Raw genomic sequence first — 14,205 nt, 5'->3', positions numbered from 1 at the left:
TAGTGGTTACCCTATCTCAAAATGTTGCAGATGAGTCAGAGGAGGGTTACGTGATGCGTGACCTGATATGAGGGGCCATCTGGGATCCCCTTGCTCTACTTCCCATCTCCCAAACCTCCTGTATGGCCCACCCCCTTGACACAGTGCTGCTTGAGTTTGTTTCTTAGGCAAAACCACAGGTAAATACAGTTTGTCCTTATGATCCTATAGCGTTTCTTTCAGACTCTGTAGTAGACATCTGAGTTTTTGGGTCCAGATCCCTTCCCACTTCTTTGGGATCGTCACCCTAATTTCTTTGTGCTTTTCCTTTGGCGTACACCCCTCCCCCTCGGGAGACTGTCATTCTAGGTGTGTTATCTTCCGGTCAACAAGTGAGCGTGTGACCCAGGCTGAGCCATTCAGAGCCTATGTCTGGGGAACTGGGATCCTGAGAGAAATAACACGAGGACTAGAACGTGGCTGGGGCGGATTCGTTCCAACAGTGGTGACGGTGCCCTCATCCCACTCCCTGGATCGGTGGCACTTCCTTCGTTCCTGCCCTTCTCAAGGCCCTGTTGTTCTGCCTTTCCTTAGATGCCACAACAGCTGCTTACAATTAGTTTTTTTCTGAAGTAAGCCAGACTCTGTCATGTTGTTTATGATCAAGACCTCTGCAAAGACCGCCCTCTGCTCTTCTCAGTGCTCTCCTCGCCCCTCCCCTGCTTAAAGCTCTACAGTGCCTGCACGTTTCTACTGTTTCCCCCAAAATAAGACTTAGGCAGACCATCAGCTCTAATGCGTCTTTTGGAGCAAAAATTAATGTAAGACCCAGTCTTATTTTACTATAATATAAGACCAGGTATAATATAATGTAATGTAATGTAATATTATAATATAATATATATATAATACCAGGTCTTCTATATATGAATTTTTGCTCCAAAAGACGCATTAGAGCTGATGGTCCAGCCAGGTCTTATTTTCGGGGAAGCAGAGTATTAGACAGAGACCCAGATCCCAACCCCAGGCTGCAGGCCCCATTAGCCCAGCCTTCAATGGCCTCTCTGTCCCGTCTTCTCTCTTCCACCTCAGTCTCCTCTTTTCATCCCTTGAGCGTTCCATGCACTCACGAGGGGTGTTCCCACATGCTGCCTTCTGCCGACAAGGCTCTCAGACGTGTCCCTGTGTGCCCTTGCCAACCCTGGGCCAGGTGTATTGGTGAGGGGCTCTCGTGACACGCTTGACTTTCTCATCATAACACTCATCTTGTAATTATACAAGTATATCTATGTATGGCTTCTTTGATCATTGTTTATCTCCTTCACTAGATGATGAGCTCCACGAGGATGAGAACTGTATTCCAGTATCTAACACAGTACCTGCTGTGTGCAGAGTGGGATTTTTGTGTGGCATGAAAACATTAAAACAAAACATGCAATCTGACCTTGTCAGACCACCTGAGATACAAACTGTGTCGTCTTCCTCTCAGGTTTTCTGAGCTTCGTCTATTCTCGTTAGGGCTCTGGTTTGCATTGGCAATGACAACTGGAGTGGATTAATCAAACACATAAACACAGTCTTTGCCAACAAGCTTCCCCACAGTTCTCCTTTCTCTGGCTACTGTCCACCTTATGCCACCTGATTATGTTCTCCTGTGGGGGCACACATCATGGCAGGAAGCAGGGTGTGAAGACTAATTCTAATTCTGGTTCTGCCCCTGAGTAGCTAGGTGGACATTAGCTAATTCTTTCAATCTCATTAAATCAGTTTCCTCATCTTTCAAGCGGGATAATATCTGTCCCACTATGTAATACCTGGTGGTGGTAACATGTGAGGAAATAATGAATGTTCAAGCACTTGGGAAAATTGTTAAATAGAAAGTGTAAGAAATATTTATGATTACCTTATACCTTTCTGATATCCATTATAATATTTGGTCTTTTATGGGTGCTCTCCAAATACTATAGTGCCATAATCTACCTGACCTCATTTCATCTAATAAGTGAAGTAAGATGTACCACTAATTACCACTGAGTACCCACCAAAAGCCGGCCACAGAGGTAAGGGCTTCAAATACAATATTTCATTTAATCCTCACAAGACTAAGAGACGGACCTTAATTTTTCCTCCTGAGGAGAAAACAGGCCAGCAGAGGTTAAGCAACTTATTCAAGGTCACACAGCTTATAAATAGGGAAGCTGGGATACAAATCTGAGCCCACTGCTTCTAAGGCCAGTGCTTTTCACCAGGACCCACAGGGTCTCCCACTGCCAGTTCCTTAGGTGGCCTACCCAAGGTCATGCTCTGCTAATTGCCTTCCGAGCTCTGGGCACTGCTAGCTGATTGACATCCTTCCTTGCACTTCATGTTTCCTCTATCACCACCATTTGGCAAATGAGGAAGTAGAAGCTGAGAGAGGGAAACTGGGTAGGCTCTAGAATGTTGCAACAGGCCACCAGCTCTGCTGCAATAACACAAGATGTAACTAGAAGAAAACTAGATACATTGTAAAACTCTTATATTGAAAGACAGTGGAGAGCAGTGGAAACAATGAGTAGAAGGGAAGTAAACTAGAGAAGGAAGAGCCTGTCCTAGGCCAGCCCATCCCTACTCCTTTTCTTCCCCGGGAGCTTTGACTTTTCTGAGAGATTCCACCGAGAGAGACAGAAACCACCGCGGTTGTGGCCATCTCGAGGGGCTGGCAGGACGGATGAGAAACCAGAAGAGGCCCAAAGGCAAGACTGGTTTTCCCCATGGAACATTTGTGGAGCTCTGGGAGCTGATAAGAAGGTTCAATAACCTGGGACCTAACACTCTCTAAATCTGGGCCTGAGCTGCCTGCATCACAGGCCAGTTTTATTTGGAGTTTCTTTCCTGGGGCCCGTGGGGCCCAAGGGATCATTTCCACGTGTGCCTTCGGCATCAGTGTTCCTCTGCACGATTTCGCTCTTCTGCAGCCAGGAACTTTTTGCAGACATTGGCGCCCCCTGCTGTCAAAGAGCAGCTTTGCAAGCCCTTGGAGCCTGCCCTTAGCATCGGGGTTCTGATACTGTTCTCCCAAGAATCAGGGATTTAACCCAGAGGATCAATTCCAAAGTCTGAGATTTTGTCTACCCGGTGTCCTTGACCCCTGCGCGTTAACTGTCTAGACTGGTAGATGCCCGTGGCTGGCAGGGCCTCATCTGTAAAACAGTGTTGTTTGTGCATTAGGTGAGGCAGTGTGTAAATGGCTAAATACTGCCTGGTACACAGTCGGTATACAGTTAGTATACCAGGCAGTGTTGAGCTATTTATACGCTGCTGGGTAAATAGTAATAATGGCAGTGGGGATTGTGGTTAACGCTGCCGCAGGTTCTCCTCAAAGCTCACCAAGCAGGCTGCACCAGCTGTCACTCTCAGCGCTGGGGAGAGCTGCTCCGACTCCACAAGCTCTGGGAAGTTCAGAAGTTCTCTGTCCCCTCACAGGAGGGCACCTGGGACCAGGAACCTGGTGCCCAAAACTGGACTGGGGCAAGGTGAGTGCCAGGCAGTTAACTGGTCAGTGCTGGCATCTCTGAAGCCTCAGGCCTTTGGGAGCTGGGGTTGCTCCAACTGTCTCTTAAACACTTTTTTAAAACATTATTCGTTTCAGGTGTGCAAAGCCGCATAATGATTAGACATTTATACTCCTCACAAAGTGATAACTCCGTCTGCTACCCCCATCACAGTGCAATTGACTATATTCTCTATGCTGTACTTTACATCCTTTGAATATTTATATATTAAATATACAAATATAGTTGACATTCAATATTATTTTATATTGGTTTTAGGTGTACAGCGTAGTGGTTAGCCATTTATATAATCTAGGAAGTGATCCCTGAGAAGTACCTGTCTGACACCCTAATAATCTTTACAATATCATTGATTATACCCCCCATACGGCACTTCACATCCCCGTGACTATCTTGTAACTACCAATTTGTACTTCCCAATCTCTTCCCCTTTCTCACCCATCCCCCAGCGCTCCTCCCATCTAGCAACTATCAGTTTGTTCTCTGTATCTGTGTCTATTTGTTTTGTTTGCTCGTTTATTCTGGTCTTTAGATTCTACATGTAAATGAGATCATGTGACATTTGTCTTTCTCAGTCTGACTTGTTTCATTTCGTATAATATCCTCTAGAGATATCATGTTGTTGCAAATGGTAAGATTTCATTCTTTTTGATGGCAGAGTAATATTCCCTTGTGTGAATGTACCACAATTTCTTTATCTAATCGTCTGCTGTTGGGTATTTCAGTTATTTTCATGTCTTGGCAATTGTGAAGAGTGCTGCAGTAAATATAGAGATGCATATATTTTTTTGAATTAGTGTTTTGGATTTCTTTGGATAGATACCCAGGAGTGGAATTGCTGGGTCATAAGGTAGTTCTACTTTTAATTTTTTGAGGAACCTGCATACTGTTTTCCATAGTGGCTGCACCAATCTGCAATCCCACCAACAGTGCACGAGGGTTCCCTTTTCTCCACAGCCTCACTAGCACTTGTTGTTTGTTGATTTATTGATGATAGCCATTGTGACCGGAGTGAGGTGATAATCTGATTGTGATTTTTATTTGCATTTCTCTGATGATTAGTGACATTGAGCATCTTTTCATATGTCTATTGGGCATCTGTATGTCCTCTTTGGAGCAATGTCTATCTATGTCCTCTGCCTATTTTTTAATTGGATTGTTTGTGTTTTCTTTGGTGTTGAATTGTATGAATTTTTTAATAAATGTATAAATTTTATGAATTTTTTATAAACCCCTTATCAGATGTACTATTGGCAAATATCTTCTACCATTTAGTAGGATTTTTTGTTTTTATTTATTTGTTTATTTAAAAGATTTTATTGGGGAAGGGAAACAGGACTTTACTGGGGAAGAGAGTGTATTTCCAGGACTTTTTCTTTTATTGGGGAACAGTAGTGTGTTTTTCCCAGGACTCATCAGCTCTACCCAAGTCAAGTTGTTGTCCTTTCAGTCTTATTTGTGGAGGGCGCAGCTCATTCCAGGTCCAGTCGCCATTGTTACTTGCAGGGGGTGCAGCCCACCATCCCTTGCGGGAGTCGAACCGGAAACCTTGTGGTTGAGAGCTCATGCTCCAGCCACCTGAGCCATCCAGGAGCTCAGCAGCAGCTCATTGACTTCATTCTAGTTGCAGAGGACACAGCTCGCTGGCCCATGTGGGAATCGAACTGGCACCCTGTTGCCCAGAACCTGTGCTCTAACCAACTGAGCCACCCGTCCGCCCCTTTTTTGTTTGTTTTGTTGATGGTTTCCATTGCTGTGAAAAGAATTTTTAGTTTAATGTAGTCCCATTTGTTTATTTTTTTTTTTTCATTTCTCTTGCCTGAGGAGATATATCAGTAAAAATATTACTAAGGGTAATGTCTTAGAGTTTACTCCCTATATTTTTTGATAGGAGTTTTATGGTTTCAGGTCTTACATTTAAGTCTTTAATCCATTTTGAGTTTATTCTTGTATATGGTGTAAGAAGGTGGTCCAGTTTCATTTTTTTTGCATGTATCTGTCCAGTTTTCCCAGCACCATTTATTAAATAGACTCTCTTTACCCCAATGTAAATTCTTGCTTCCTTTGTCATAGGTTAAGTGACCATATAGTCATGGATTTGTTTCTGGGCTCTCTATTCTGTTCCATTGATCGATTTTATGCCAATACCATGCTGTTTTGATTACTATAGACTTGTAGAATAATTTGATAACTGGTAGTGTGATTTCTCCAGTGTTTTTCTTCTTTTTCAGGATTGCCGTCGCTATTTGGAGTGTTTTATAATTTCATATAAATTTTAGAATTATTTATTCTAATTCTGTGAAAAATGCCATTGTATTTTGATAGGGATGGCGTTGAATCTATATATTGCTTTGGGTAGTATGGACATTTTAACTATATTAATTCTTCCTATCCATGAGCATGGTTATATGTTTCCATCTATTTGTATCTCCTTTAATTTCTCTCTTCAATGTCTTACAATTTTCTGAGTACAGGTCTTTACTTCTTTGGTTAAATTTATTCCTAAGTGTTTTATTTTTTTGATGTAATTGTAAATGGGATTGTTTTCTTAATTTCTCTTTCTGATTATTTTTTATTGGTGTATTAAAATGCAACTGATTTCCGAATGTTAATTTTGTCTCCTGCTATTTTACTAAATTCACTTATCAGTTTTAATAGTTTTTTGGTGGAATCTTTGGGGTTCTCTCTATATAGTATCACGTCATCTGCAAATAATGACAATTTTACTTCTTTTCTCATTTGGATGCCTTATTTCTTTTTCTTTTCTGATTGCTGTGGCTGGAACTTCCAGTGTAATGTTGAATAAAATTGGTGAAAGTGGACATCCTTGTCATGTTCCTGATCTTAAGAGGGAATGCTTTTAGCTTTTCCCTATTGAGTATGACGTTAGCTGTGGGTTTGTTATAAATGGCCTGTATTATGTTGAGAGATGTTTCCTCTCTTCCCACTTTGCTGAGAGTTTTTATCATAAATGGCTGCTTGATTTTGTCAAATGCTTTTCCTGCATCTATTGATATGACCGTATAATGTTTATTTTTCATTTTGTTAATGTGGTGTATCATGTTAATTGATTTGCAGATATTGAACCAACCTTGCCTGCTAGGAATGAATCCCACTTGATTGTGGTGTATGACATTTTTAATGTATTGCTGAATTCAGCTTGCTAATATTTTGTTGAGGATTTTTGCATCTATATTCATTAGGGATATTGCTCTATGGTTTTCATTTTTGTAATGTCTTAGTCTGGTTTTGGAATCAGGGTAATTGTGGCCTTGTAAAATGAGCTTGGGAGCCTTCCCTCCTCTTGGATTTTTTGGAATAGTTTGAGGAGAATAGGTGTTAATTCTTTTTTCAATGTTTGGTAAAATTTACCTGTGAAGCCATCTGGTCCACGACTTTTGTTTGTTGGAAGCTTGTTGATTACTGATTCAATTTCATTGGCAGTAATTGGTCTGTTCAGATATTCTGTTTCTTCTTGATTGAGCCTTGGAAGATTGTATGCTTCTAGGATTTTGACCATGTCTTCCAGATTGTCTGATTCATTGGCATATAGTTGCTCATAGTATTTTCCTAATTTTTTATTTTATTTTTTTTGTATTTCTGAGGTGTCAGTTGTCACTTCTTTTTCATTTATGATTTTATTCATTTAGGTTCTCTTTTTTTATTGATGAGTCAGGTTAAATGTTTGTCAATTTCATTTCTCTTTTAAAAAACTAACTCTTGGTTTCATTGATATTTTTTATTATTTTTTGAGTCTCTATTTCACTTACTTTTGTTCTGATCTTTATTGTTTCCTTTCTTGTACTCACTTTGGGCTTTGTTTGCTTTTCTTTTTCCAGTTCCCATAGGTGTAAAGATAGAGTGTTGATTTGAGGTTTTTTCTTGTTTCTTTAGGTAGGTCTGCATTGCTATGAATTTCCTGCTTAGGACTGCCTTCACTGGGTCCCATAGATTTTGTGTTGTGCTTTCATTTTCATTTGTTTCAAGGTATCTTTTGATTTCTTCCTTGATCTCATTGTTTAGTAGCGTGTTATTTATTATTCATTCATTAATTGCTAATATGTTGTTTCGTCTCCATGTGTTTGTGTATTTTTCAGTTTTTTTTCTTGTAATTGATTTCTAGTTTCATACCACTGTGGTCAGAGAAGATGCTTATTATGACTTCAGTCTTCTTAAATTTCTAGAGACTTGTTTTGTGGCCTAACATGTGGTCTGTCTTGGAAAATGTTCCATGTGCACTTGAAAAGAATGTATGTTTTGCTGCTTTGGGGTGAAATGCTCTAAAAATATCAATTAAATCCATCTGGTCTAATGTGTCATTTAGGCAACTGTTTCTGTGATGATTTTCTGTCTGGAAGATCTGTCTATTGGTGTAAGTGGGGTGTTAAAGTTCCCTAATATGATTGTGTTACTGTTGATCCCTGCCTTTTTGTTGGTCAATATTTACTTTATATATTTAGATGCTCCTATGTTAGGTGCATAAATGTTTACTGAGGTTATGTCCTCTTGTTGGACTGATCCCTTTATTATTATGTAATGTCCTTTCTCTTTTATTATAGTCTTCATTTTAAAGTCTATTTTGTCCAACATCAGTATTGCTACCCCCATTTTTTCCTCATTTTCATTTGCGTGAAATATCTTTTTTCCATCCCTTTACTTTCGGTCTGCGTGTGGCTTTCAATCAGAGGTGGATCTCTTGTTGACAGCATATGCATGGGTCCAGTCAGCTATCCTACTCATATGTCTTTTGATTGGAGCATTTAATCCATTTACATTTCAAGTGATTATTGATAGGTACATAGTTATTGCCATTTTATTATTCATATTTTTTTTTTCTTTGCTTGTCTGTTTGTTTTCTCCTTTCTTCTGCTTAAAGAAGTCCTTTTAACATTCCTTGTAATACTGGTTTGGTGGTAATGAATTCCTTTAGCTTTTTCTTGTTGGAGAAGTTCTTTATCTTTCCTTCAATTTTAAATGCTAGCCTTGCTGGGTAAGTAGTCTTGGTTATAAGTCTTGGTTTTTCATCGCTTTGAATATTTTCAACCGATCCCTTCTGGCCTGCAAAGTTTCTGTTGAGAAACCAGCTGACAGTTTTACAGGTGCTCCCTTGGATGTAACTAATTGTCTTTCTTTTGTTGCTTTTGGGATTCTCTCTTTGTCTTTAACCTTTGCCATTTTAATTATGATGTATCTTGGTGTGGGCCTGTGTGGTTTCATCTTGTCTGGGATTCTCTGTGCTTCTTGGAGTTGTATGTCTAATTCCTTCGCCAGGTTAGGGAAGTTTTCAGTCATTATTTCTTCAAATAGGTTCTTGATCTCTTGCTCCCTCTCTTCTCCTTCTGGTACTCCTGTCATGCGAATGTTGTTATGCTTGATGTTGTCCCACAGGTCCCTTAAACTCTCTGCATTTTTTTAAAAATTCTTTTTTCTTTTGTTGTTCCGATTGGGTGTTTTATGCTACCTGGTCTTCTAAATCACTGATTTGATTCTTTGCGTCATCTAATCTGCTGTTGATTCCATCTAGTGTATTCTTCATTTCAGTTATTGTATTCATTATTTCTGATTTGTTCTTTTTCATAGTTTCTATGTCCTTCTTTATACTTGCTATCTTTTTGTTGAAATTCTCACTGAGTTCCTTAAGCATTCTTATAATCAGTGTTTTAAATTCTGTCTCTGGTAGGTTGGTTGCCTCCTTTTTGTTTAGTTCTATTTCTGGAGGTTTTTCCTGTTCTTTTACTTGGGGCATGGTTTTTGGTTCCTCATTCTGGCTGCCGCTCTGTGTTTGCTTCTTTGTATTAGGTAGATCTCCTACGTCTCTCAGTCTTTCCTGGGTGGCCTTATGTAGTATGTGTCCTGTGTGGTGCAATGGCACCGTCTGCCTGATCTCCTGGGCGTGTGCTCCAGGAGTGTCCCTTGAGTGTGTTGTGTGTGTCCTCCTGTTGAGTTGAGCCTTGATTGCTTTTGGCACATCGGTGGATGGGACTGACTCCCAGGCAGACTGACTATAAGGATTGGCTATGCTCAATGTATATGAGCTGCTGTGTGAGGGGCTGACCTTTTGGAAGAGGATTCACCCCTGCAGGCTCCTGTGCCTGTTGAGACCCCCTTTGGGTGTGCTGCTTAATGGGGCTAACCAGGTAGTGCTCTGATGTGGTCTGAAGGTGGCCTGTGGGTGTGTTGTTTCTAGAGTCTCTTAAGATGGGCTCCCATGCAGGCCAATTTAGCCTTGCCTGTTACTGGCCCACGGCTACCTGGTAGGAGCCACAAAGGTATATGTGGTTGGCTGCTGCCTGTGCTGGACCTGAAGCCATGTGGGGGTGGCCTCACTGTGAACTGAGGCTGGCTTCCACCAGTAGTGGGCCTCAGGCAGTTTAGCAAAAGGCCCAGGGCCCCCTATTGCTTATCTGCCAGCTGCCTGTCAGGTGCAGCCATTGAAAGAGCTTCCTTAGGTGCATGGGCAGGACTGGTTGACCCGGTGTTGAGAGTGCCCTCAGCCATGCAGCACTAGCTGGGCAGAGTAGAGTCCAAGGGAGTCCTTAGACACAGCTGGTAGTTTTTACAAAGTTAATACAGATTCAGTTTTTATACCAGTGCCCAGCTTGTGACCACTTTGCACAGCGCCCCAAGAACACCATAGACAGCCACCGCTCGCCTTTGGGCAGTGTCTGGCCTCTGACCACTTTGTGCAATGCCCTTAGAATGCTGCTGCCAGCCACCACTTGCCTCAGGCTCACACATCCCCGAGAGCTGCCCAGGAGTGTCTGTGGCATAGATTTTGGGTCACTGTCCACCACCAAAACCTCCCTGGGTCACTGCAGGCTGTCTACTGCTGTGAAAGGCCTCCATGGCTTGTGGGGCGAGCCTGGCCACCCAGGTACTGAGAGTGCCCCTGGCAGTGCATGTCTAGGTGGGTGGGGTGGGTTCCTAGGAGCTAAGGGGAGTGGTCGGTGGTTTCTACAAAGTCAGTGCAGTCTTGGCTTCCGCGCTGGTGCTGGGCCCATGACCATCCCACAAAAATGCCCGAGAACACCATGGCTAGCCACTGCCTGTCTCAGGCCCGCAGGTTTGCTGAGAGCTGCCCAAGTGAGGCTGTGGTGCAGGTTTTGGGTTACTGCCCACGAGCAAACGTTTCCCGGCCCACTGAGGCCCCACAGCTGGGTCAAAAAGGTTTTTGCAGCCTGTGGGGTGGGGCCAGCAGCCCAGCAGTCAAGAGTATCCCAGGCGATGTAGCACCAGTTGTGTAGGGGTGGGGTGGGATGGTGGTGAGGACAGGGCCCCAGGATGTCACCAGGGTGGCGTGCACATGTGGATTCCACCAGACCAGTGTGGTCCCAGATGGTGCCCTCCTGTAGGCTCCGCACAGGGACAACAATGGTTCCTGTCCCTTCAGCCCCTGCCCCAAAGCCACACAACTCAGTCCTTCCCTGCACACCCCTGGACCTTCCAAGCTGCTGCCCCTCCACCGGAGACCAGAAAAGTGTTGCAAGCAAGTGAGTCTGTGTGCGGGCTCTGTAAGACAGCATCTGGGTTTCCAGCCACGTTCCGCCCCACTGGGAAGGGTAGTCTGTGCCTTCAACTCTGGATTGCACCAGTGTCCTGTTTTCCAGTTTCCCCAGCTCTCAGGTTTCCTTGTTACCAGCATTCCTAGCAGCAGCGGTCTCACGGAGGTTTCTTTCTGGCAACAAAGAAGCCTCCCCATCAGTCTTTCTTTTGAAAGCACACACTGTCCCTTGGGCACCTGTTTGTAGATCTTGCCACTACCCATCCGCATGGGCCCGTCCACGATTCTCTCTCCCAGGGTGCTTTGCCTCAGCTCTGGCTTGAGTGGATGCGGCTGGCTGCAAAGCCCCTGGACGTCTTTCTCTGGGTCCCAAACTGCCTACCACACGGGTGCACCCAGCAGCAGCCTGTGGTGATGGGTCAGAGTCTGAGGCATTCCAGATGACCTGGACATTCTCGGCTGCCCACAGACACAGCTGGGTCCTGCTGACTCGGAACCACCCCTTATTTTCTGTCCCCTCGGCATCATGACTGTGACTTTTAAATTTCTACTTGCTCACACGTTGGCACGTACATGGACTTAGCTTTGGGCCCTGTGATTTTTGTTCTGTTCCAGGGCTGCCAGATAAAAATGTTAGATGTTAAGTTTACATTTCAGATAGGCAAGGAATTATTTTTGTAGTTTCAGTATGTCCTAAATATTATATGGGACTGAGAAAAAATTCCTTGTTTATCTGAAATTGAAGTTTAAGTGGATGTCCTATGTTTCTAGTTGTTACGTGTGGTAACCCTATTCAGATTTGCCCATCAGGCGCCTCCCTGAGCTGAGGAGCTTTCTCGGGGAGGCTCCTTACCCAACTGCACCACTCTTTAGATTAGGACAATCATCAACAATGATTTCTTCTTTAGACTGGGAGCTCCTTGGAGGCAGAACTCCCACCCCCTCCTCCCACTCCCACAATTCCGATGCTTTGCCAGCTGTGCAGGGTCTCAAGCCAGAGCCCGAGGGCTCAGCATGTGAACAATTTGGGTGTGGGGCTCCCCTTCCTGAAGAGTTACCCATCAGGGCTAAAACCACACATGTCCTAGTGCTGTCTGCCTGCTTGAGGGACCACATTTCCTGAAATGGTGATGGGCTGGTGAGTGGCAAGGAAACCTCGAGGGGACATTCCCACGATCACAGCCTTAGTGGTATCTTAGGGCTGGGAGTTTGCCCTGAGCTAAGTGGGCTTCCTCTCGGTGCCTCATGTCATTTTGCAGGACACGGAGGTTCATTTGATACTTTCCTGTGGCATGTGATGTAGGATAAGGGGCAGGCCCAGACTGCATTCTCTGCCTTTCAGTTTCTTGGCATGTGCTTCTGCTCCTTTGTCATGGAGATGACGGGAAATACTTTGACCCAGGATCCACTCTTCTGCTCTCAGTCTAGTGCTCAGCCTGTGGCTGTATGTCTGGGATGTTGGGGAGGGGGCCCAGAGGAGAATGACTGCAGGTGGGAGATTGAACCACTCCCTGGGCTCTGACAGCACCTCCGGTTATTGCTTTCCTTCTCAGCAGAGATGACAGAAAGTGTCAAAGCCACATATTTACTGGAGGCCGTCTGAACATTTCAAATAAGATTTAGTGACTCACCCAGTGGAGGAGAACTCAGGACCTGAGAATCCCTGCGGGTGATACACTGATAGTCCGGTTAATCTTAGGAAGATGGACAGGGGCGTCTTCTGGTGTTTATGTTTTGAAAGTTGCCCTTGTCTCCTCCTTTTGGGAACAATAAGTTTTATCCTTGGGCTCTGAAGCTGAGAAGGCCTCCGGAGGCCTGTGATGGGTGAGTGACAATGTCGAGGTCTGAACACTGTTGACAGAAAGCCTTTGGGCTCAACAGCCCCGTCCCCTTTTCCCTCCTCTGCCCTTTGATGTCCAGTCATTCCAGGAACCCATGGCACTGTGCACATCGCACCAGCCTGCTTCTCTTTGGAGCGGAGGGACTACCCCCACTGTCCCCTACCTCCAGGGGCCCATCTGAAAGGGGGGCTCTTTCTTTAAAAGTACAGACTCTTCTGCTTTAGCCACAGTTCTCCTTAGTACAGTAGCCCAGCCACACCCCAATTAGTAGCAGCCCTTTTGCTGCATTTCAAATCCCTAAGTGCCCCTTAGAATCTTTTCTGGGACTTGCTCAGTTCTTCTGGAGCGGGAGGGCTACTCCTGCCAGTTGGTGTATCTAACTGGAGCCCCTTCCCAGCTCTTAGGGAATGATTGATGGCATTGTCTCATTATGTTGTTAGAGGGGAGAAGGTGAAGAGGCTGAATGAAAGAGAGGGTCCTGGGTCTGGGATGGGTGGGCTTGTCTCTCTGGAGGAGCCCAGAGGTCCTTTGCAATATCTTAAATTTCATACGCAGGTCTCTCTGTAGTCCATAAAGTAAGTTTTTAATTAGAAAGGACTAGTACCCAGTGTTTATGCTCTGACGTGAGAAGAATAGTTTATTCTTAAACAAGACATAACAAGAATTTGCCGTAACACTGATTATATTAAAGAATTTCTGTTTCTCAGGCATCTTAGAAACAAGTTGCATATGGGGAGAAGATATTTGGGGTGCATTTGACTTGCAAAGGATCAGTATCAAGATTATACATACAGAACTCCTAAAATTCAACAAAAAGAGAGAAACTCAGTAGAAAAATGGATAAATGACATGAACCGGGGTTTCACAGAAAAGGAAATATATATAGCTAATAAACACATGAAAAGGTATTCAATCTCTTTAATTATCAAGGAAAAACAAGACAATAACGAGTTAACGTTCATCTGTTTAATTAACAAAAATGACAAATTCTGTTAATATAGTGAATTGGGAAAGATATAGCCATTTTCTCATTAATTCAATAAAAGTTCATGCAGCTTTACTGTGCACTAAGTAATTTTTTAGTTGCTCAGGATAAAGCAGTGAACAAGAAGATAAAAATGCCAGGTCTTGTGGTGGCTTACAGTCTTTTGGGAGGAGATAGACAATAAGCAATAAATGAAATAATTATTTATATAGTATGCTAGAAAGGGAGCTATAGAGGAGGGTAAGGACAATTGAGCTTGATGGTGGGGACGGTGGGGTAATTTCAATTTAAATGGAGCAAGTCAGGGTATACCTCACTGAGAAAGTGACATTTGAGAAAGATTTG

Source organism: Rhinolophus hipposideros (assembly GCF_964194185.1).
Source record: "Rhinolophus hipposideros genome assembly, chromosome: 19".
Lineage (NCBI taxonomy): Eukaryota > Metazoa > Chordata > Mammalia > Chiroptera > Rhinolophidae > Rhinolophus > Rhinolophus hipposideros.
Note: the sequence above shows the minus strand (reverse complement) of the source record.